The following is a 13,778-nucleotide window of genomic DNA, read 5'->3' as shown; positions in this document are numbered from 1 at the left end:
GGGATTGACAAGGTATTGGAGCTGTTGGCAGGCTTAAAATTGGACAAATCTCCAGGTCCGGATGATTTGTTTCCCTGACTGCTAAGGGAGGCAAGGGAGGAGATAGCAGGGGCTCTGACCCATATTTTTAATAACTGAAAAATGTGAGGTGATACAAAGTGAAGTTGTAATTTGACAAGGATGTGTTCAATGAGCGACATGGCACTAGGAAGTTCTGAGGAACAAAGGGACCTTGGTCTGTGTGTCCATAGATCTCTGAAGGTGGAGGGGCATATTAGTGGGGTCGTGAAAGAGGCATATGGAACACTTGCCTTTATCAATCGAGGCATAGATTACAAAAGTAGGGAGGCCATGTTGGAGTTGTATAGAACCTTGGTGAGGCCACAGCTGGAGTACTGTGTGCAGTTCTGGTGGCCACATTATAAGAAGGATGTGAGTGCACTGGAGGAGGTGCAGAGGTGATTCACCAGGATGTTGCCTGGGTTGAAACATTTAAGTTATGAAGAGAGGTTGGATAGACTTGGTTGCTTTCGTTGGAGCAGAGAAGACTGAGTGGCGAACTGATCGAGGTGTACAAGATTATCAGGGGCATGGACAGGGGGCATAAGTTCAAGGTGAGGGGCAGGAGGTTTAGGGGGGATGAGAGGAAAAACTTTTTTACCCAAAGGGCGGTGACGGTCTGGAATGCACTGCCTGGGAGTGTGGTGGAGGCGGGTTACCTCACATCCTTTAAAAGTACCTGGATGAGCACTTGGCACGTCATAACATTCAAGGCTATTGGCCAAGTGCTGGTAAATGGGATTAGGTGGGTAGGTCAGGTGTTTCTGACGTGTCGGTGCAGACTCTGTGGGCCGACTGTGATTCTGTGATTTGAAGATAGACTGTGCGCACTCAGCCACTAAACAACAGTATCGCATCTTCATTTGGAGTTCAAGAGAGAGGGGGTGGAGGGATAGACAGAGACAGACTGAGTGAGGGCGGTGAGACACAGACAGTTGCAGAAATCCTTGTCCAGAAAGATTCTCATGAAGAGGCAGAAGCTGCAGTCTCAGATCTTAATGATATTGTAACTGAGACACATTATTAATCCCACACACAGGAATAATGCTGTGTTTTAACAGAAATGAAGCAGTATAAAGATAATGGTCCAGTTCTAAAAATTGTGCAAGGTCAGTGGGACCAAGAGTCTTTATATCTTTGAAGGTGACAGGAGATTTTGAAGGAGTAGTTAGGAAAGCAGATGGGATCCATGGTTTCATCAACAGAGTTACTGAGCATACAAGCGGGAACGTTATGTTTAACATTTATAAAGCTCTGGTTAGGCTGCAACTAGACTATTGCGTCCATTTCTCGTCGCCACATTTTTGGAAGGATGTGAGAGTCTTTGAGAGGGTGCAAAGGAGGTTTACTAGAATAGTTCCAGGCATGAGGGATGACAGCTTCAAGATTTGTTTGTGGAATCCGAAGCTGCTCTCCTTGAAGCAACCGAGATTGAGGGCATCACCTCAATGCAGCTCGAGACTTTACTCTGCTAAACTACAAGTGTTCACCATATTTAAACAGTATTGGCCACGTACAAGAACATCCTCCAGATTCCGATCTTGTCAACATGTAGGTTTACATTAAACAGACAGGTCTCTGGTACAAAGGTGACCCTACTTTCACCCAGGCAGAGACCTGCCTTCCTATATAAACTGGGACCACCTGTCCTTCCCCTATCGGTTGAAGAACACTCTTAAAATATGTTATTGCCATCCTCTGACTCCAGTTTAACTCCCAGGACCTTGCTGGTGATTGCAAACCCTGAGGGTGTACAAAGTTTGAGAGTGTATAAGATTCACCTGGTTTAACTGTTTAATTATTGATTTACTGATTTGCGCTGGCCTGCCTATAGATTCTAATTTAAGTAATTCATTCCCTTACAATGAATTCTCCCTTACCATAAATTCTCATTTACTTCCTTCCCCCTAACAGTTTCAAAGCAGAATTGTTCACGGAATGTTGTAAAATTCTGCGCATGCGTCATTCCGACCAACCAGAGCTCAATGGGTGGGAGCGGAAGAGCGCATGCGCGCTGCTCTCCCCCAGCTCCACCTGGGACAGGAAGAGCCGCCAATGGAGAGACCCCGATCCTGGGGGAATGGAACAAACAGCAGCCTCCTGGGAGGAGGGAGACAAAATGGCAAGAAGCTGTTATTGAAAATCATTGCTGCTTTCTCCCCACAAAGCAGCAGTGAATATTCCTGGTTGAGTTCCCACACCCCAGGTTTGTTGATATTGGACAGTGAGGAGTGGGAACAGAGCCGGACAGTCAGGATGTGGGGAGTTAGACAAAGAGCAGCTATTGCAGGCACAAGTTGAGAAATAGGACGGGGACTTTTTGAACGGCGGCTGTTTGGTTTCGGTGGCAGTTTTATTCTTGGAGATGGTGGCGTAGCAGGAATCTAGAGTTCCAGGTTAATGAACATAAGAACAGAAGGAATAAAGAGCAAGAATAGGCCACTCGGCCCCTCGAGTTTTCTCTGCCAATCAGTAAGGTCATGGTTGATCTGATTGTAACCTCAACTCCACATTCCTGTCTACCCTCGATAACCTCTCACCCACGTGCTTTCAAGAGTCTACCCCTGCTTTTAAAGTATTCAGAGAATCCGCTTCCACCCTCTTTTGAGGAAGAGAGTTCCAAAGACTCAAGACCCTCAGTCAGAAAAAAAAATCTCCTCATCTCTGTCTTAAATGGACGACCCCTTATTTTTAAACAGTGACTACGAGTTCTAGATTCTCCTCCAAGAGGAAGCATCCTCTCCACACCTACCGTGTCAAGAAACAGCAGGACCCCCTCAGGATAATGTTATGGAGGCGAGGGATCAAATCCCACCACAACTGCGGGTGATACATAATTATTATAAAAAATCTTGAAAGTCACGTTGATAAAAACCCATCTGGTTCACGCAATCTCCTGCTCCTTTTGAACGAATATACATTCCGGAGACTTGGGCTCACTGCCGGACTAACTTAGTTCTAACAAAAACAGAAAATTCTGGAAAACTCAGGAGGTCTAACAGCATCTGTGGAGAGAAAGACAGAGTTTACCTTTCATGTCTGTATGACTCTTAAAGTCTTTCTCTCCATAGATGCGGTTACACCTGCTGAGTTTTTCCAGCATTTTCTATTTTTCTTTCAGATTTCCAGCATCTGCACTATTTTGCTTTTATCTTAATGTGTTGTTGGTGCTTGTGGAACTGATGTCTCTGCTCTCTGTGAGTGATACTGTACTTACTGTGTGAGAAAGAGCTGGCTGCACTTCTCCTTTTGTCACGGAATCACTATTTCGATTCTGCTGCTATCAAACTTTTGCCTGTAGGAAGAAAAAGGTATTTATAATAATTCAAAGAGAGGTGATGTAGCAAATACAAAATCGACCAACGCATTTGTTTCCATTAATAGTCGATACGAAAAAACAGAAAATTAAAAGCAGCAACTCAAGCAGAGCCTGATCTGAAGGGTAATTAGAGCGAGGCAACAGATTCTGGCCTTGTCAGCGGCTCCTACAGCCCGTGAACAAATAAAAACATAAGTGGATCCCGCGAGTGGGAAGTAGTAATTTTAACTGTACAGAACTCCCTGCTCTGTCACTCAGTCCCATCCATGGAGAAGTGGATTGTTTCTGGATGGCAGGAAATTGTTGTAAAATGTTCCAAGTCCTTGCTGTGCAGTAGCTGGGTGCTGCAGCACTGTCGTGCAATCAGATACTGACTCTGTTCAGAGAGAGAGAGAGAGAGAGAGAGTGGTAGCAAATCATCCTCTATCCCGAAGGTCTGAAAAATAGTAAGAATAACGGAGACATTCAGGTACAGAATTAACCCCACTTCCCCTGGCAGTAATGGTGTCTCATAGACACAGAATGATTCCCACATTCACATTCAGTACCACTGCCGGATACAGAATTAATCTCACCCTCACATATAGTACCAGGCATTGACCCATAAAGAAGGAACCTGCTCTCACAAATTGTTCCAGAGACTGAGATGCACAATGAATCCTACACTCACAAACACTATCTGTGATTGACACATACAGAACAAATCTCGCTCAAGTCCAATAACAGATTTCTCAGGATGTATCACACAATCACATTCATCACTAGAAGGTAACAGTTACAGCGGAGAATTGACGACTGTAGTCCAGTTGTGAATTCACCAGATTTTCACACAAGAAGAGGGAACATCTGAACACAACATGGAACACATTAACATGGCAGGGAAAATTAAGGCCCCTGAAAGTAAATAATTGTCCAATAGAAAACACCATAATTGAGCAACAGAGAACATCTTTACAGAACAGGGAGCATTTTGAAACAACGGAAAATATGTTTACGCAGCTGGGAACACGTTTGCATGACAGGGAAGCACGTTACACAACGGTGAAGATCTCTCAACAGCAGAAAGCACAGTTACACAACGAGAGCACAGTTACACAACAGAGGGCACAGTCACACAACGGAGAACACAGTTACACAACAGGGTGCAGAGTTAGACAACAAAGGGCACAGTTATACAACAGAGTACACAATTACATAATCGTGAATGCAGTTCCACAACAGAGAGCACAGTTAAACAACAAAGGGCACAGTTCGACGACAGAGGGCACAATTAAACAGATGGCACAGCTACACAACAGAAAGCACAGCATCACAGCAGAGAGCATAGTTACACGACAGATAACACAATTACACAACAGAGAGCGCAGTGAAACAACATAGGACGCAGTTACGCAATAGAGGGCGGAGTAACACAATAGACAGCACAGTTACATGAGAGCACAGTTATACAACAGAGGGCACAGTTAAACAACAGAGGGCACAGTTCTCCAACAGAGGGCAGTTATACAACAGAAGGCAAAGTTATACAACAGAGGGCACAGTTAAACAACAGAAGGCAAAGTTAGACAACAGAGGTCACAGATAAACAGCGAGCACAGTTACACAACAGAGGGAACAGTGGAACAACAGAGAGCACAGTTGAACAACAGAGAACAGAGTCCCGCAACAAATAACACAGTTACACAGCAGAGAGAGCACTGTTATACAACAGGGTGCGCATGCACAAAACAGAGTGGACAGTTACAAAAAAGAGGGTACAGGTCCACAACAGAGATCACCGTTACACAACAGGGTGCACAGTTACACAACAGGGAGCGCAGTTACACAACAGGGTGCACAGTTACACAACAGGGTGCACAGTTACACAACAGGAGTCATTATTACAAACAGGGGACATCCCTGTGCAGCTGGGAACAGTTTACAGAAATGATTAGTTTCTCCACCTCAGTGTCTTGCTAATTTGCTCGGCATCTTTCTCTGTCATCTTGTGTATCCTGACAGTCTCTAGCTGCCTTTCTGTGTGTGTTTCTTTGTCTGTTTCTGGTGGTACGCAGTGGAATTGTGCAGCCAACGTGATCCTCCCAACACATGTTCTCTCGCTCAAAAGCACAAAGCAAGTTACTATATAGCTCCCTAATACACAAAACTGATATTCATTAACTAGTAATAATATGCAGCAGAGTGGCGCAGCGGAAGCGTGCTGGGCCCATAACCCAGAGGTCGATGGATCGAAACCATCCTCTGCTACTTATATACCCACTAAAATAAACGTTTGCTGCGACCCACAAACTTATCTGATTTGTAGTTTGGCATCTCGCTTCCTGTAAACGCTTCAGTCCGCAACAAATATCTCAAATTGCTTTTATTCACACAAGCTGCAATTACTGCAAACACACACCAGCCCAGACCAGCTCATATCTCGCGAAAAACTGGCACATTCTGAATGTTCTTCTCCCGTTCACTATCACTCCATCTTTACCTGAATAGGAAACTTCTGAGATGGAAAAATATAGTGAAATTGACATTTATTACATGCAGTCTGTCCGTCCTATATGACAACGTGCAGTCATTCATCATTCTAATTTGGACAACAGCTTCATTCACTGCGACATGTACCATCAAGGACGACAGAATCATCATAGTGAAGACAGTATCATGTTAAAGGCAGTTAATCAATATTTGGGTAGATATAAGCGTTCAATCTTAATTACTGGTTTAAAACTGGGATAGTGAAGTTTCCTTCCGTGGGCCTTGCATCAGATACCTTTTGTACTGAAAACACCTTTGAGAGCCTCTGATTGTTTCCTTTATCCTGTTAGTAGCTGTTCAGGATTTAATGTATTCAGCATCCTGCTCATTCCGCCCTTACCGACCTTACTTAAGGTTAAAATTGTAACATTTCTGTGACTGTTCTCTGCCTCTAACATATTGTGGTCACTCATTGCCAGATGCTCATTTACTTCAGAATATGAATTAATTATCTCTCTTTATTTATTACGAAATCTAATATAACATTTTTCTCTTGTGGTTTCCAAATCAGGGTGGACGGCAGGAGAGGTTAAATGACAAAAGAGTTGATGGTGCAAGGTTCAGGTAAATGGGAAAGTAGCAAAACCAAAGATGTGTCTAAAGGAGGTGTGAATGATGGCATGATGAACAGCTGCCAACCAAATGCAAAAACAAGAGAAAAATGTGAATTCAACCAAAATATCCAATGGAAAAGATACACAATAGGGATTGAGATTACATTCTCAAATTTTTGTACTCAGTGTTGAGTCTGGAAGGTTTTAAAGTGCTCAATTTAAAGATGAGACAGGGTTCCTTGAGCTTACATTGAGATTCATTAGAACACTGCAGTGTGCCGAGGACAGAAAGGTCAGTGTGAGGACAAGATGGAAACTTAAAATCACAGGCGATCGGAAACTCAGAGTCATAGTTGCTGACCGAGCAGATGTTCATCAAAGAAATCACTGAAACTGCCTAACATAGATCAGACCACCATTGTGAGCAGTGAATGCGGGGTGCTAAATTGAAGAAAGTACACATAAATCACTGTTTCAGCTGGAATGAGTGTTTTGGTGAGGACAGTTTATATTCCATACCAACACTGCTAATTTACCTTCCTTATTTCTAACTGGTTATCTCTCCTCTCTGTGATTGACAGGGCACTCAAGCATTTCTGTTTCATTTCATGAGCTCTGCTCTAATCACTTCCCTCTCTCCCAGATAGGCTTCCCTTGTCCTGACTATCCTGCCTGCCATCTCCCACATTGAATGGATCATCTCTTGTCATTTCTTTGTAAGGAAGAGAGTTGTTGCAGTTTTAAATCCTCTGCCCGAAATGGTGGTGCGGGCCTGATCAAAATAAACTTTCAAAAGTGAAACGAGTAAATACCGAAGGGAAAATATTTTAAGGCTAATGTAAAGGAGAAGGGGAGTGGAACTGATCTGCTTCCATAGAGCTTCGACAGAAACGATTAACACAAACGTTTCCTCCCATGTCGCTGTTTAAAATGAAATGGCGGTAAAGGATTCCCAGAATGCTCTGGGTGACATAAAACGGCCTATCTCTCCCAAAAGGGCCGCACTGCGCAGGCTCACCCATGTCCACCGGAAATCCTGTCTACCCCGAGCATGCGCGGTAACAGTTCCTGGAAGCTGAGCGTGGTCGAGTTCAGTTTTCGTAACACCGACTCTCAGCGGCTCTCAGAGCCCGAATCAGAGCCGCTGTGTCCGCGGACGTGCAGCGAGGGACCCCGGGGACTTCACCATGAAGTCGATGTGCACCATCCCAGCCGCCGCTTCTCGGTTTCTTCTCCCGTTTGCACCGAGTCTTTGATGCGGTAACAGAGAGGGTTGGGGAGGGTGATGCTGTTCATGTGCTTTACATGGATTTCGAAAAGGCATTTGATAAAGTCTCACACAACAGACTTGTCAACAAAGTTACAGCTCATGGAATAAAAGGGACAGAGCAACATGGATATGGGATTGGCTGAGTGACAGGAAACAGAGGGTAGTGGTGAATGGTTGTTTTTCAGACCGGAGGAAAGTTTATAGCGGAGTTCCGCAGGGGTCGGTGTGAGGACCCTGCTCTTCCTGATATATATTATTGACCTACTTCTTCGTGTATGGGGCACCATTTCAAAATTTGTGGATGACATGGAACTTGGAGGTATTGTGAACTGTGAGAAGGATAGTGTTAAACTTCAAAAGGACATAAGCATATTGGTGAATGGGCCGATAGGTTCGACCTCAGAATGACCCGGGGCCGGCCTTGGGGAGCATGCACACTCTCAATGCCAGGGAAGTCAGTGCGTTTGATAGAGCCATTTCTGGGATGTAGGGAATTGTGGGAACTGCAGTCACCATGGGCAGATGTTACTAAGTGTTTTATTGCAGGTTGATTGTCAGTAACCCAAAACGTGAACTCCTTTTCTTTCTCCACATTTGCTGTCTGATGTGCTGTGTATTTCCAGCATTTTCTCTCTTTATTTCAGATTGCCACTATCCACATGATGTTGTCAGTGAATTGCTGCAGGTGTTGCTCACAAAACCAAGGTCAGAAACACAAATTGACAAATGAAGAACACTTTTGAATCAGAGTGGATGTTGGATGTGGAAGCCGTTCCTCGCTTACTTTGAAGGTATGTTCTTGTTGGCTGATTTAGAACTGGAGAGTAGAGAGAGGATAAGGCGGTGGGTTTAACCGCGAGCACTTTTGAGAACAGTAGGGCCCATGCATTTCTGATAAAAGGTCATTTACTGTTTCTTGGACAGTAACAGAGACTGACAGGAAGTATATTTCACATTCACATGTAACAGCAGAGAGTGACAGATGGTGTTAATTCCACCCACACTCATATACTGTAAGAGAGATTGACGGAGAGTTAATTAATCGAATCATAGAATGATTACAACACAGACGGAGGCCATTCTGCCCATTATGTCTATGCTGGCCTTCTGAAGGAGCAAATCATCTCTTGCCACTTCACCGCCTTTTCCACATAGCCCTGCATATTTTTCCTTTTTGGATAATAAACCAATTCTCTCATGAATTCCTTGATTGAACCTGCCTCTACTACATTTTCAGGCACTTCTCCTATCCGGTCACTGCATGAGAAGGTTTTTCCTCATGTTGCCATTGCTTATTTTGCCAGTTACCTTAAATCTGTGCCCATTGTCCCTCCACCTTTACAGCAATGGGATAAAAAGTCTTCCTGTCTACTCTGCCACACTCGCAGTAACAGAGACGGACAGAAAATTAATTTCACACACATTCAGTAATGCAAATTATTAGACTTTTTATTCAAACACACTTACAGTAACTGACTCTAACAGAGAGTTAATTTCACACTCAGATTCAGTAACAGACATTGACAGGAAGACTATTCCACATTCACGCACAGCAACCAAGGCTGTCAGAAATTTAATTTCACACTTACTCACAGTAACTGAGACTGGCAGAGAGTGAATACAACACTCACAGCATAATTGATACTGACAGGTACAGAATTAATTCTGCATTCTTGTACAGCAACAGAGTTTGACATGTAAGGTATGAATTCCACACCCACAGTCAATACCAGAGACTTAATGATAGCAATTTAATTCTTCACTCACATAACAGAGACTGAAAGTTAATATCTCACTCATATACAGTAACACAGATTGGCAGATGATGAGTGTGGAATTAACTTTCTTGAAGTAGCAGAGCCTGAAAGGAGTTCTTTCCATGGCCCGATACAGTAACCGAGACTGACAGATACAGAATGAATTCCACGTTCTGATACAGTGACAGAAACTGACAGAGTTAATTCTATATTCACCTACAGAAACAGATTATCATACAGAGTTAATTTCACACTCACGTACAGTAACCGACATGATTGGATAGAAAGCTAAATCCGCGCTTGCATACGTAACAGAGATTGAAAGTTAAACTTAACACAATAGGAAGGATCTGAATGCATTGGGGAGAGTGCAGAAGAGATTTATGAGAATGAGTCCAGGGATGAGGCACTTCAGTTATGAGGAAAGATTGGGACTGTTTTCCTTGGAGAGGTGAAAGCTAAGAGGAGATTTGATAGAAGTTTTCAAAATCATGAGGTGTGTGGATAGAGTAGATAGAGAGAAACTTACTGCTTGTAAACGGATCGAGAACCAGAGGGCATGGTTTTACAGTGTTTTGCAAAAGAAGCAAATGCGAAGTGAGAAAAAACTTTTTCACACAACGAGTAGTTCGGTTTTGGAATGCACTGCCTGGAAGTGTAGTGGGGGCAGGTTTGACTAAGTCATTCAAGAGAGCATTGGATGATTATTTGAATAGAAACAATGTGCAGGGTTATGGGGAAAAGGCAGGAGATTGGCACTAAGTTAAAATGCTCAGAGAGCCGGTGCAGGCACGATGGGCCAAATGGCCTCCTTCTATAGCGTAACAATTCTGTGATTCTGTGAATTCACACTCACAATAACAGAGACTGACTGATAGAGAGTTAATTCCACACACTCAGCAACAGAGGCTGACAGATTGCTTGTTTATTCCTCAATCACACACAGTAACACAGGCAGACTAATATGAGAGTGTGGAACTAACTCTCTTACTTTCACTCAGTCTCTGTTGTTGTAAGTTAATTCATCACTGAAATAGTAATGGAAATTGACAGGTCCTTAATTCCACTCTCAGATGTCACAACAGAGACTGGGAAAGAGAATTCCATATTCACAGTAGCCGAGACTGACGGATACAGAGTTAATTCCACACTCACGTACAGTAACAGAGACTGACGTAAGGAGTTAATTCCATATTCTCATACAGCAAGAGGCTAACAAAGAGTGAATTCCACACTCATATACAGTATCATAGGCTGTTCGAGAGTTAGTTCCACTCTCATAACCGTAAAAGAGACTGACAGAGATTTAAAGTACACGCTCACATTCAGTGAGTGATGGACAGAGAATCAATTCCACACTCACATGCAGCTCAGACTGAATTAATTCCACACTGAAATACAGTAAAAGAGACTGACATACAGAGGGTCAATCCCACACTGACAAATTAAAAATATAAGAAAGAGAAGCAGGAGGAGGCCATTCAGCCCATCGGGCCAGCTTTGCCATTCATTGAGTCCATGGCTGATCTGATTGTGCCCTCAAACCCACTCTCCCACTTGCCCTATAACCCTTGACTCTTCTGCTGATGAAAAATCTGTCTAACTCAGCGTGAATATATACAATGACCCAGCCTCCCCTGCTCTCTGAGGTGGAGAATTACAAAGATTAAGGACGTTCTGAGAGAAGAAATTCCTTCTCACCTTCTTCTTAAATGGGAGATGTTTATTTTTAAACTGTATCCCCTGGTTCTATTTTCCCCACAAATGGAAACACTCCTCTCAACATCTACCCTGTCAAACCCCCTCAGAATCTCATATGTTTCAATGAGATCACCTCTCATTCTTCGAATCTCCTATGTGGATCAGCCCAACCTGCTTAAACATTCCTCATAAGACAACACCTTCATCTCAGGAGTCAGTCTAGCACCTCTGTGAATTGCCCCCTATGCAATTATATCCCCCTTTAAATAAGGAGACTCCAACATAACACAGTACTCTCGGTGTAGTCTCTCCAATGCTGTGTAGTTGTAGCAAGACTTTCCTACTTTTATTAACCCCCCCCCACCCCCCCCCCCCACCCCGGTAATAAAGGCCAACATTCCATTTCCCTTCCTAATTACTCGCTGCAGCTGCACATTAACTTCTTGTGATTCATGTACAAGGAGATCTTGATCCCTCTGTACTGCAACATTCTGCAGTCTCTCTCCACAGTATCGAAGGAGGCCATTCAGCCTATCACGTCTGCACTGGCTCTCTGAAAGAGCATTCTGCCTAGCGCCATTCTCCTCCCTTGTCCCCGTAACCTTGCACGTTCTTTCCTTTCAGGTAGCAATTCAATTCCCTTTTGAATATCTCAAGCCAACCTGCCTCCACCACCCTTTGAGGAAGTTTGTTCCAGACTCCAGCCACCATCTGGGTGAAAAAAAAATTAAATTTTAAATGAAACTTTGAGTCAATCTCACATCCCATTTACTCCTTTTGCCAATTAATTTGAGTCTGTGCCTTCTGGTTCTTGATGTTCTATTGAGTGGGAACAATTTGTCATTTATTTACTCTGTCCCTACTCCTCAGGATCTTGATTACATCCCTCAAGTCTCCTTTTAGCCTCCTTTTCTCCAGGGAAAACAGCCCCAACCTCTCCAATCGATCCCCATAGCTACAGTTCTTTATCTTGGAATCATTCTTGTGAATCCTCTGTGTACTCCCTCCAATGCCCTAACATCCTTCCTTAAGTATGACACCCAGAACTGGACACAGTACTCCAGATGAAGCCTAAAAAGAGACTTATAAAAGTTCAACATGACCTCCTTACTCTTCACAGAATCACGGAATCTTGTACTCAGTGCCCCTATTAATAAAGCCTAAGTTACTATATGCTTTATTACCTGCTCCCTCAACATGCCCCACCATCTTCAATGACATATGTACATATACAATGCGGTCCCTCTGTTCCTGCACCTCCTTTAGATGGTCTCCCTTTATTTAATACTGTCTTATTATATTTTTCCTACCAAAATGAATCACCTGACATTTCTCTGCATTGAACTTCAGCTGCCACTTGCCTGCCCAATCCGACAACATGTCTATGTCCTTTTGAAGTTCAAGACTATCCCAATCACAGTTGACAATATTTCCAATCTTCGTATCATCTGCAAATTTTGAAATCATGCCTTGCACACCACAGTCTAGGCCATTAATATATATATCATTTGAATAATGTGTTGTTTTTCTATTATTCCCATCAAATTTTCCCACATTGTATTTCATCTGCCAAATGTTTGCCCACTGATTTAACCTTTCTATATCCTCTTGCAGACTCGTTGTGTCCCCCTCACAATCTGCTTTTCCACCTATTTATGTATTGTCTGAAAATTTGGTGATGCTCTCCCCACTCATCTGAGTCATTAATATAGATTGTAAATAGCTGAGAACCCAGCACTGATCCCTGTGACACTCTACTGGTTACAGTTTGCTAACCTGAAATTGACTCACTGCCAGAGAGTAACAGAGACTGACAGACAGAGAGTTAATTACACACACATTATTATAGATTGACAGAGAGTGATTTCCACACACTCATAGTGTAACATTGATTGATAGAGTATTAATTCTGCACTCACACACAGTAACAGATTGACAATGTTTGTGCCACACTGACACACAGTAATGGAGACAAAACGAATGAGAGTTAATTCCAGGCTGTCATACAGTAACAGAGACCAACAGATAGAGAAATAATTCCACACACATATAAAGTAATGGAGACTAATGTAGAGTTAATTGTGCACTCATGTACAGTCACAGAAACGGAGAGAGAGTTAATTCCATATTCAATTACGGCACTAGAGACTGAGGAAGAGATAATGCTGCCCTCATATACAGTAACAAAGACTGACAGTTAATTCCACTCTCACATGCAATAATAGAGATAAACAGAGAATTACTGCCCCACTCACAAACAGTCATAGAGAGTAACAGAGACAGAATTAATTCCACCCTCACATACACTAACAAGATGGACAGAGAGGTAATTCCACCCTGAAACGCAGTAACAGAGACTGACGATAGAGAGGTAATTGTGCACTCATGTACAGATTGACAGATACTTGGAATTAGTTAATTCTAGATTCATATACAATATCAAAGATAGACAGATAGAGAGTTAATTCCACACTCTTGTACAATAAAAGTCACCAAGATCTCGTTGAAGAATTCACCTGACATGCATCATACAGTCTTTTCATTGTTTCATCATATTTTCTATCTTCTTCTTCATCGAAGGAGCTCTG

The 13,778-nt window shown here is 42.9% G+C and overlaps 1 long non-coding RNA gene and 1 other non-coding gene across 2 annotated transcripts in view; both read left to right on the top strand.

Annotated features, from left to right (window-relative positions):
- LOC144670355 (uncharacterized) overlaps positions 1–13,778 on the top strand; it is an 85,217-nt gene that overhangs the window by 17,404 nt on the left and 54,035 nt on the right. The gene's annotated exons all lie outside the window — the stretch shown is intronic.
- On the top strand, positions 5,555–5,626 carry trnam-cau (transfer RNA methionine (anticodon CAU)). The gene has a single exon. It is a non-coding gene; the product is annotated as a tRNA-Met (tRNA).

This window comes from Cetorhinus maximus, chromosome 31, assembly GCF_964194155.1.
Source record: "Cetorhinus maximus chromosome 31, sCetMax3.hap1.1, whole genome shotgun sequence".
Classification (NCBI taxonomy): Eukaryota; Metazoa; Chordata; class Chondrichthyes; order Lamniformes; family Cetorhinidae; genus Cetorhinus; species Cetorhinus maximus.
This window is presented reverse-complemented; position numbering and strand designations above follow the sequence as displayed.